The 12,157-nt window shown below is 35.4% G+C and overlaps 1 pseudogene; it reads right to left on the bottom strand.

The window, feature by feature from the left end:
• Positions 1 to 11,802: 11,802 nt before the first annotated feature.
• LOC115292958 lies at positions 11,803 to 12,138 on the bottom strand (annotated as a pseudogene).
• Positions 12,139 to 12,157: the final 19 nt, after the last annotated feature.

Below are 12,157 nucleotides of genomic sequence, written 5' to 3'. Positions count from 1 at the left end.
TAGATATTTTGACGCTTAAGGTAAGCTTTAATAATTTTGAGTTACACACATTTCTGTTTTGCTCTGCATTTTTAATTTCAAGAGTATTAATATCAATTTAAGGGAAATTAAACTAAAAATGCTCGGTACTAAAAATGCTCAAATATCACTTCTGGTACATTCTGTCTTATAAGTTTCAACAAAAGAAAAAGCTGCCTTGGTTTAAATGTACTTTGGACCATACTCAGTTCCAGGGGGACATTATTATTTACGTTAATAGTTACAGATACTCTGAATCATCCAGATACATTCGTCATCTCTTACTAACACTACTGCATTTATTTCGTGTATTATTAGACACTAATTCTAGACAGTTATTTTCTTAAACTTCAGCTTGACTAAATTTGCATTCCTTGTTTGTGCAAATTAGCAACATGTGAAAACTTTTCTAGTGCAAATACTCGATATAGTTTACTTTCCATAGCATGGGTCATGGAAAATTTCTATGCTTGAATGCTGTGTTTGGCTTTTTAAAAATGGTTACATTTAAGCAGTGAATCTTTATATGACTTTGCCGAAGGTAAAACTCCAACTAATGGTGTCACTTTAGGAGAAAAATGCAGCTGTTTACTTCTTACCGTGCTTTATACTAAGGCATGTATATTAGTAAAGAAGGAGAGGAGAGAGGAAGGGAGCAGCGGAGGAGACAGATTACAGGGGGCTGTATATATTATCACCCGAAGTCAGTAGGGAAGCCTGCTAAATGCTCTTACAACTCTAATAGCCTATCTCATGTTAATTCTAGCCTGAAGCTTCCTGACACTTCTTGTTCAGAGATAATGGGGACAAACTACTCTTTTTTTTTTTCTGGTTGAGCAGCAGATTTTTTTTTTCCCAAGGACATTAAATAAATTAAGCAGTCTTTGCAAACAGCAATACAAAAGGCTTTTGCTTTGTAGGAATTCCCAGTAATAACATGCAAGAGTTATTACCCTTGATACTTAGTAGATTTTTTAATGGCTAGCAATAATCGTTTTGATTGAATATTGGCTTATAATAGGCTTGTAAAGGAATTCAAGCACCCTTAACTGCTTTCAACCTTAGTTTCTTGTGCCTCGGGAAAATATTTCAAACAATAGATCTTGGAGTCATTAACATGGACATATTCTATAAAAATGAAAGTTAATACCTATTAACCTCAAAATTGAAGCCAATTAAAATTGACTCTTTATGTTAATTTTTAATCATTCAATATATTATTGATTGTCTTCTCTGAAAGAGGAAATTATTTTATGGCAATGTGCAGTTTAATTTCCTTAGACATTCAACTTTCTTTTACACCAAGAAATTTCATAGTTTTCATAATTCCTGGTATATAAATCAACCTAGACTCTATGTACTGAATGCCTCATCTAAATATTCCAGTTTCTTCAACCAGCTGAAAACAAAAAAAAAAAAATAGGATTTTTTGTTTGTTATAAGGAACATAAGAAAACACATCGTTTGAAATATCAGAAATCAAGGTTGTTTTAATATTTTGTTTGTTATTTATGTCTCCTCAGTGAGGATGCTTCTAGGCTATACTGTTTTACTAGACTTTGAGAATAAGAAAGAAATACTCCAGAGGCTAATCTGCTGAAAAATATGTGAAGTGATTCCACTCTGAGGCTGTGGAATCCACTAAAAACTTGGCTTCGGCAGCATGAAGAACTGCGAGAAAAGCAGGTTTGTGGCTAAATTGGACTCTGAAGGATTATGAAAAATGATTTCTGACTTGTTGTTTTATCACTTCCTAGCTCTCAGGACAGGGTGGTATCAGTAATTGAAAACCACTCCAATGGAGACTCCGGAGTATTTCTGCCCAGAGGACACTAGAGCATAGAGCTGTGGGGGAGACAGTTGTGCACTGAAAGATCTGCACCAACTCCTCTTTTTCCCCTTTGAAGCCTTTGATGGTAAAAATGGCAGAATCTTGCAAATTGCCAAGGAATTTTCATTACTACCAGCTTTTTATTTTCAGCCACCAAATAGAGCACCGCTGGACTACTCTTGCTATTTCCCCATGTAGATCTTAATATTCCTTTAGCTTTCATTGGTTGGTGATTTTGCTTCTATTCTGTATGTGAAGCATTGAAATGTTTACTATGCCTTTACTACCCAGAAAGAGTCCATTGCCTTCTGGAATATATACAATTTCACCACTACATAAGCTTCATGAGGCTGGGAACTCACATAAGAGGCCTTCATTTAATAGTTACTAAATTCATAATGAGATGCTCACATATTCTTGCACATTAAAAAAAACTATTGAAACAGTATGGGAAAATAAATTCATTAGAAACCAATTGGTCATAATTTTAGGATATACTTTTTGACTCCTTTGCACAGAATTAATGGCGATGACCCATAATCAGTAGGACTCATTTGTTAAATGATGCCCTAGTGCTGGTGTTGGGTTATGCCCATTCTTCTACTCATCACAAGGGCACACTTGTCATAGTGACTTCTAGGGCTGATGATAGGATCTGTCACCTTGAAATATAACCAATGGGGACAGGGGAAATTAACTGTTCAGGGTATAATAGAAACATATGACTTTAAATTAATTGGTATCATATTCTAAACAGGCATTTAAATATAACAGTAACTCTGGATTATCCACAACATTCACATTAATGAGTAATCATCTGTCTTAACGTATTCCTCTCACCAGGTTTGGTTTCCCCACCCCTCCTTGGTATCTTTTTTCTACCACTCTGTAACTATCTGTAACTATCTCAGGACTACAAGCCTCCCTTCTCCCCTCCACACACCCCTACAATGATGTCTCAGGCCAGACTCTTTGCTGACACCTGCACTAATAGCAGGGTAGATTATCTACTGTTCTTAATTATCTCTCCCACAGCTTGCCTCCATTAGCTTGGATAATTGACTGTATGTATAACATTCATAAGCAGAACAATGTGCTATAGAAAAAAATTAAGGGAGAGAAAAAAATGAATCTTTAGTTTATATAAGATTAGCTACGTGTGGCGTCAGACGTTGTATTGCATCTGGAGTTTTGCGGGGAGCATCTGGTTTTCTCTTGTTGGGAAAGTCATTAAGAATTTGGACTGTGCATTTCAAAGGGTAGGAAGAAGTGCTGCATAAATTCTTCATTAAAAAGGTATTCAAGAAAGAGAGTTTCAAGAGAGAAAGTCACACTCTGACTCATGAGAGGACTGGAAACAGAAAGTGATGAGAGCTGTTGAAGAAGAAAGGGATTGGCCATGATTTACATAGTTGTTTCTGAGGCCTAGAGAGGGTAAGGAGTTAAGTGGAAATTGGTCATCAACACAATAATTATAGAGGAAGAAGAAAAACATATTTCCTTTATTCTCTGAGTCAATCCAATTGATAACCCTTGTAATTTGTGTCCCGTGCAATGGGTAGTCATCCCTACTACATGACTAGTAAATTCAAGTATTGAATAGATTTAACAATTATCCCAAGTTGACAAATGATGACTCTGGTATTTAAGCTCGGGAAGTTTGATGCTTGAAAACGCACTGTGATGCATCGTGCTATCTGTACCATTTGCACTGTTTCAAAAGTTATAGGTCAAAGTTGTATTGTTTTAAAAACAAGCCAATAGCAACACAAATAAAAATAATGCGAAATTATTACTATGAGTCTTTATTGCCTTAAGTATGTAAATAGTAAGTATAAGTAGGGAGAGTGAGAATAAAAATAAATTTGTGATTTAGTTGTCAAAGTACTTCCTTAACAGAAAGGAATCTCAGGAATTTTAGATAAAAGCAGGATTAGAGACTTGTTCACCAGGAAACTAATATGTCAACATTCATCTTTGTGTTAGATTAAATAATAATGCAAACTTGCTTAATTTTACATATTTTAAAATTAATTTTAATGATAAAAGTAAAGGTCATTTATATGCTTATCTGTTATGAACACTTTAGATAACATACTATGACTTCCTGTTATATCATTATTGAGGTTCTAGGGGGAAAAAGAAGACAATTTTGCTCTCATGCATCTTATGGGTTTGAGTGTGCAAAAGAGAAAGTGTACTTCGAAGTGATCTGTCCATAGGTCTGGTGTGAGACGCAGTTCCTTAAAGCCTCTTTTATTTTTAATGCAGATTTCATCTTGCCTTGTTTTTTTTTTTTTTGCATGCTAGAAGTGTTTGAAGCTGAAAGGTTTTCATTTATGTTTCTGCTGACTTGCACTTTTCACACAATAGGCCTTGTTAATAAGGGTCTTATCATGGTCAGTGCAATTTGCAGTGTTAGCTAATTTTTGAAACTAGTAGTGAATTTGAAATTAATTACAGACTATTTTGGGTTCATTAGTGTCCATGAAGTGTTGTATGCCTGTTTGTTTGTTTTTAATTGATTAGAAGGGACAAAAACAATAAATGCTGCTTTTGCCCTTATGCAGAAATGAAGTGGTGTGATCTTCAACGGAAACCCTGATGGTAGCAGCAGCGCAACAATATAATCAAATGGTTTGGGAACCAGAGAACATACGCATCTATCCTATCTGCCGCTCGTGCATCCCAAAGCATGGAATAAGAGGGACAGTGCTAAAATAATTAAATGACAACAACAAAGAAAATAACACAAGTTTTGCAATTTCATGCATATTTACCAAAAGGGGTCAAAGTTCTAAGCGTTCCATATAATCAAATAATTTATTAGGTTTGTGAGGGTAACTGCTTACAGCTAAACAACTTGTGGCTTAATTGCTTCTCATACTAGAGTAGAGTTAGAAATGTCTTTCTGCCCTCTATCCCCAAAGCAGGAAACCCAGCCTCAGGCACTGAAAGTGCTATACAGGAAACAGTAGGTAGCATAATTCAGCCATGTCAAATTAATGTTGCTATCCTGGGAACACAGATAGCATAATGAAGGAAGCATAAGGACATTTAGGAGAAAGAGTCCTTCAGTAGGACATCCCTTCTGGTTTTTATTTATGTGCATAAAATAATGATTTATATCTCATAAATAACATCTGGAAATTAATTTTAAGAGACCAGATGTACATTTTAGATTCATCCATTCATTTTTCTTCTTTTTAATATTTGGCGATTCTCTATCATAACTATCAAAGTCTCTAGAAGGGGTCGGGGGCGGAGCATTATATAAAACTCGAGAAGAAAATACTGAAGGAAATGTATTTGTGTGTGTTCTTCGTATAAATCTCCTTGTAAGCCAAGTCCATGACTGCACTTTGCTCCTGTGGTTTAAAGTCATCCTCGCTCTTGTTAGATGATAGATTATCAGCAAAGAGAAAGAGCAGGTTTGAATTCACAATGATAGATAATGGGCTGAAAAAAAGTGTGCTCTTGAACTTGGTTGAACAGCCAGCCTCAACACTTGAGACATTTAAAAATACACTGGATAAAGGAAAAGAAAATGCCCTTCAGGGAAAATCATTTTCTACATGCATAGATAATCTGTCTTTTCAAGATTTTATTCTTTATGAAAAGTGGAACTAATGATATAACAACAGGAGTCTGAGAGATTGCCTTTAAACTCACACACACACACACACACACACACACACACACACAGCTGACAACTGCTATGTGAGAGTGGCGAAAAGGCAGCCTGTCCTCTAACACGGGGCGAGGGGTGACAAATCTGGGATGGGCTCAGTTAGGCCTATTGGGTCAACCTTAGCTGAGCAATCTAGTGCCACACTCTAGGCCATCCTTTAAATACCATTTGTATAATTCACAGAGAAAGCATCAGGGGTGTGGGGAACAAGGAGTCATTCACACAAGTGATTAGAAAATTATTTAAGACGGTATGTACTTTTTCATAAATCAAGAAGTCATGTTTTAGCACATTATGATGACCTGTGTAGAAATTACCTCCTTGAAATATTCAACAAAATACACAAAAGTACCGATACAGGAGAGTTTCTAAATCATCACTAGAAAAAAATGCGCAAAGACGCAGTTCTCAAACTAAGCTTCATCTGATGAATACAGTTTAGAAAATTATATCTATTCAAGGATTAAAGTATTAGCTTTATTTCCAAAACATTCTCGGACACAAGTGCAGTGGTGATTAAAAAGAGAGAGACAGAGACTGAAAGTCATCTTACTCCATTATTTGTTTTAATCAGCAATAGCAAATGAGATATGACCTGTTCCAGATATCTGAATTTCTTAATGTGTTGTAGTAAATAGACTGTTATTCATATTATAATAGATTGGACTCACTGCCTGGGGAGGGGCACTGCATTATAATTAAAATGTTGCCAGAGGGGTTAGAGAGAGTATTTCCCCAAGTTCTAAACTCCTCTAACCAGAGAGTCCATTGTGCTTCATAAACATTTATGTGTTACCATTGAGTAAACTTTCCAGGTTTTGATTTTTATTGCTGTTTCTGAGAGAAGCATGAAGGTATTTTATATTCTTTATTCAAATACACAGTGCATCTGTGGTTAACAGGAGGTTAGGTTTAGAAAGAACTAAAAACTGCAAAGGTAGGTTATCAAATTTTTATGTATTTCTCAACACTGCAGATAAAAATGTGCTCTAGAAACCTTTCCAATCAGTTTCTGGTAAAGAAAAGTTTACATTAAGAAAAGTTGTGATATCTTCACCTGGTCCCTAAGTGGGCCTTTATTTCCCGGTTTCATTTTTCACAATACTAATTCGGGCTTCTTCGCCGGGGGCAAGGACTGTTTACTTAGGGCAAAGATCACCTTGCTGATTTCCCTCTACCCCATTCATCCCTGGGCTGCGCTGGTCCCTCTACAAGTTACTGACTAGAACCGGGGAGATGTGAGAAATGGGAAAAGAGTTTTTTAACAGGCACAGTTAGGTTCCAGGGACCTTGCCCTGTGAATGTGGTCATTTTGCCAATATGGATACTCGTCGGTGGGTACTTTTCTGGATTTCTCAGGTACAGACCTTGCTGGCGACCTCTGACTGCAGTACTTCTGAGTGGACAAGACTGGTCTCAAAGTCCACCCTACTTAGGATCCGTCTTCCAGGCTGTGGGCACCCAGAGGTCCATCCTTTGGCCTGAGTCACAGCAACCTACCAGGCAGTTATCTATGTAGCATTTAAAAAGGGCTTCATCTTGCCCACAAGACAGAGAACAACGCATACCTTTCTTCTGCCTGTAGTAAACTATTGTAGCCACTTTACTATGCTAAACATTTTTTTTTAATTCTCAAAGTCCTTTATTTTACAATGTCATCTATTAGTGGGAAGGGCACCAAAGGACTAATGGGTAAGCAGAAGTAGATAAATATGCCAAGTTTTTTCTATTTTCTTTTTAAATCAGGTATTTATAAACAAGAAAAATACATTAATTACATAAAAATAGTCTTTGGGAGTAGCTTAACTCAACATGCTGTCATTAGCTTTCACAGTCCTTTTAAGATATAGTTCTGGTATCCGTTCCTATGACTAACAAATTTCAAGGGCCAAGTGTTCCTCTTAATAATCTTTCCACTTGGTTTGTATCAAGAGAGGAAAAATTACTTTTTTTCTCAGCCAATGCTTGGACATGCATGCGAGGGAGGAGAGTAGATTTTAAAGCACTCCGGAATTTTCAGTACAATGTCAGCGTGGAAGTTGGTAATAGGTTGAGAGCCGCTCTCTTAGTAACTGTTCATATAAAGCGCATTACCTTATTTTGGGAATGTGGCAACATATGGCACCTATTGTTTTGTTCTTGACCTGTGGTAATTAGTTTATTGAATAAGTTAAAATCCTTTTCTATGTAGATGTGGGTTTGAATTTTGTCCTGAAGGCCACAGAGACTCATGATATAATTTTAGGGAAATGAAATAAATAAATTATATTGTAGGGAGTTTGTTCCGGCAGCGGGATAGGCCATGGATCCGAGGAAATGAAACGTATTTTAAGGAGATGTGTCATGGCACAGTTGTAGTAATTTAAGTAAAACATAGTCAAGGGATTCGACTCTGTTGACTTGATTATTCATTATAGACAGGGAGGGCGAATGAGAGGAAGTATCAAGCAAGGTATCTAGCTTAAAAAAAACCCCAGAAAGTGATGGGATCAGTTACATAATGATGGCTCTGTGTTTACCCCATATACACATGCTAATCATGCTAACATTCATGTATATCATGTAAATTCTTCTTGATGAATCCTTTGGCCACCTTTATTTAAAAATCCAAGTTGGAAGGCTCAGAAAGATTCAGGTAATCTCCTCTGTAAGTTCCAGGCAAGATTCTGGCGCTTAGGACAGCAAAACAAGTAAGAAGTATTATTTGTATGTTTCCACAGGCATGATTCGATCCCTCTAGATCATACATACATACTTTCAGCTAGAGATCATAGGCACGTAAGTGAAATACTAACTTTATATTACATTATTACGCTGGAGTTTGGGAGGCCAAATCAGTAAGTTTTTTTTTTTTTTAAATGAAAGAAACCTTTTTAATCTCCGCAATGGCTACTCCCATTCTACCAGTTTAACTTAAAGAAAGAAAAGGGATTTGACTTGTTCACTCGGAATCTAGAAGCTTTAAACTGGAAATATTTTCTTGTGGGTCAGCAGTCAAATATTTTACGTGATGGCTAAAATATCCCAGGGCTTTCTGAAGAAAGTGGACTGGCTGCTGTTTTCATGCTTCAACCTCCTTGTTAACAGTATTTAGAGAAGACCTCAGAACCAGGAACAAAGTCAGGTTATCAGTTACAGGGCTCACGACGTGTACGCTATACTTAGACTAGGCCTCAGCTCAGTTAAAATATCCTACTTTCTGAAACATTTACTAATGTCTGTCTGCAAGGTATTTAATGACAGCCGTACAAGCCAATTACCAAAATTGGAACAAAGTGACAGTTGTCACATAAACAAAACATCTACATTTTGATCGTTACTATAGCTTTTTATTTGTGTTTTATTTATATTTGTAAATATAACAGTGATTGAGGTGTTATTTTCTAACTTCCAAATTCCAGATTATTCAACTACTAAGGAATATTAGTGATATTAATATTTATAAAACAGGAAACAAAAGTTAGTTTCCTTCATTGTTTGCCTTTTATTTAGAATTTATATCAAAAATAAAAGAGAGTAAAGTATTTTTATGCCCCTACTCCATCACTATTTTACTGCTAATTATAGCATTATGATAAAATCTTCTTTCCTAAAATTAAAGATATTCAGAACAAGATACAGGAAAATATTTATGTATTTAAAAAAGGACAATGTCAGCAAATAGAGTAATAGGGCCACTATTCACTCTCAGATCATACTGTCTGTCATTAGTGGTTTAGATTTAGCTAATTTCTATTGGGATCTGCAAAGAGCACACTGTGACTAATTATCTAATCTATACCTCCAGGGTTTTAGTTATGGTCTCTTGTTCAGTTAAAAATATTCACATGCAGTACAAGGTTTTCTGTAGCTTTTAAAAAGAATTTTTGGTACACTGACTAATAAGCACAGTTAGCTATTATATTAATTGACATTAGTCTTATGTGGAACACCCCCAACAAGCAACGGTCATTATGAAAATAGATATCCTATTTTTCAAATGAAAACATATTTTATTCATAATAAAGTATGGGTAGAAGTCAACTGAATTCATTGTCTCATGATATTATTAACATTTAATAAGATTACCTTTAAAAGAATAACATGAGAATTATATGAATTAGCCACAAGCACATTTTTGAGCTTCTTTCACCTTTCAAAGCTAAAATGAGCAAAGATGAGATAGGCATGGTGAGTTTATTTTTTCTTTATCCATTTAACAGCCACATATAATTTACTCTGTGGCAGACATTGTTATAAGTGTTTATGAATATTAGCTCCTTTAATCTTCGTAGCAACCCTAGAGATACTATTATTGTGCTCATTTTACTTATGCAAAAATTGAGACAAAGAAATATTGAGACAAAGAAGGTAAAGAAACTTGATCAAGGTTACATGGCTAATAAGTAGCTGAATGAGGAATCCAACCCAGGGAGTCTGATTCTTACCATCCATGTTTTAATGACTCTTTTATAAAGTAAGGGTGTTTCCTGAGTTCATCACACTGATATCATTAAATATTTGGTCTTATATTTCAGAAAAAAGACAATATTTATTTTCTTAATACCATGAGATAATTTCCCTGGTAGGGACTATGTTCAACTATTCTATATAATCTTTTCCATGATTTTGCACTTTTAATGCTCAGAGTTGATTTTACCATTTTTTCAAGATCTAAAGTGATGCTAGATATCTAGATGAAGGCTAAAGATGTTTTTCAAATGTCTGACATGTAGTCTAACCAATGCTAGATACAGAAAAGTTCTTGAGTACTCCAGCCACTAATATTATTATTTATTGTATTATATAATATTTTATGCTTACATATAGGTATATATATATATTTAAGACTACAATTCATAGCACTGCAAAACATTCTAAATACTCAGTATTTTAGTTGCCTAAAACCCAAAGCGAAGCAACAGATGGAGGGGAGGATGCAGAGAGTTGCCAGGGGTGATTGCTAATTATCATGTTCTACTGTAGGCACCAGAACTGTATGTAAATTTTCAGTTGTATATTATATTTATCACCAATGTCATCCTTTATCTGCAGGCTATTTTCAGAAGCTAAATACTCTGCCCAAACTATTAACCACTTCATTTAGTCCAAAGTGGAAAGGGGGCTTTTATGAGTAAGAATGTATGGAGGTGGCAGTCAAATTCATAATTTAGTAATGCATCATGAATCCTTAACTTTCCCATTTAAATATTCTACTATGTGGGCAAATATAGATTCTCTTTCAACAGTATGGCTGTAAAATATTATCTTCAGGAAATAAAAAATTATTCTAATGTGGCATAACACCAAGATATTATTTCTCCATCAACTTTTAGCTATATTATTCCTTAGGGCAATATTTAATGCTACCATTATAAAATATTTTGACAGAACATAATTTCTGTAAACCTAAGTGCTGCAAGGGATTTCTTTTTTGAGATAAACTCACCCTTATTGTGGAAAAAATAGATGAGCTTTTTTAAACAGGGAGGTTATGTTCTACAGAAGGAAATATGACTAATATCTAGACAAGACAATACAATGTCAGTTGAAACAATATGATACCTGAAATATTAAGAATGCATCCAAATTTTATATGTTAAAGTGAAAAATGTAGATAGACAATGACTAGAAATTTAAGTGTAGGCAGCACTTAGAAACTATTTTTAAAGTTAAGAGAATGAAATTAAATAGAAAAAGAATATTATAAAATAGCAGATATCCTGACAAGGGATTGAGGACCCTATGGGCTAAAAGAGCACTAAGAACCAAATTTGGGGAGTGCAATAACAGTGAGTATACATGTCTATCCTGTGTCTTTTCCTATGACTTTTCTCCCGACTTACACCTTTGAGAACAGAATGAGGAACAGAATGTCGTTGATGACCTTGGTGAGAGCAGTTTTATTTCTAGTTCCTAATATCCTTACCGAATATGGAAGAGTTTTTGCAATCACTGTATCTTGATATTAAAACAAACATCCTTTGAAACATTTTTAAAAAAAGAATGAGGAACAGAAAGTGAAAAGAAGTTTACCTTTAGCTACACATCATGCAGGTTACTTATTACAAAGACTTAGAAGTTAAACAGATCATCAGTGTTTCTTTTTTTTTTTTCTCATACTTCTTAAACAGGCAATGTATTCTCTAATGGGTTTGTTCCTACAAAGCCATTTCAAGAAAAACAAAAGAAAGACTTGTCTTTTGAAAAATTAAGTGACTCCATATAACCTTCAGGGTGGAAACACCTTCTGAAAGCATTTGGGCAAAGGGAGGGGGGAACATTAGAAGTGTCTCAGTTTCATGGCGACATTGAGGTCCAGGTATTCATCCAGAAAGCTGTTTGCAATCCCCAGGGTGCCCAGGACTGTCAGCAAGGCCAGAACCCCCAGACTCAGCCAGAACCTGGTGATCTTTTTCTTAGCTGCTTCTGAATATCCCCAGAAATATTGGTGACAGGCATATACTTACACCAGACCTAGACAGGTAGCAAAAACTTGAGTGAAATACCATCCAGCCATCCACAATGTAATCAGAAATATGGGGTAAAACTCCACACAGTTTTGTTGTGCATGAAATATTCACTCAAACTTTGGTGACCCAGAGACTGCTGGGTGTGTAATTTTGTATTTTAATCTT

This window comes from Suricata suricatta, chromosome 5, assembly GCF_006229205.1.
Source record: "Suricata suricatta isolate VVHF042 chromosome 5, meerkat_22Aug2017_6uvM2_HiC, whole genome shotgun sequence".
Taxonomy (NCBI): Eukaryota; Metazoa; Chordata; class Mammalia; order Carnivora; family Herpestidae; genus Suricata; species Suricata suricatta.
Note: the sequence above shows the minus strand (reverse complement) of the source record. Positions and strands in the feature narration are given on the sequence as shown.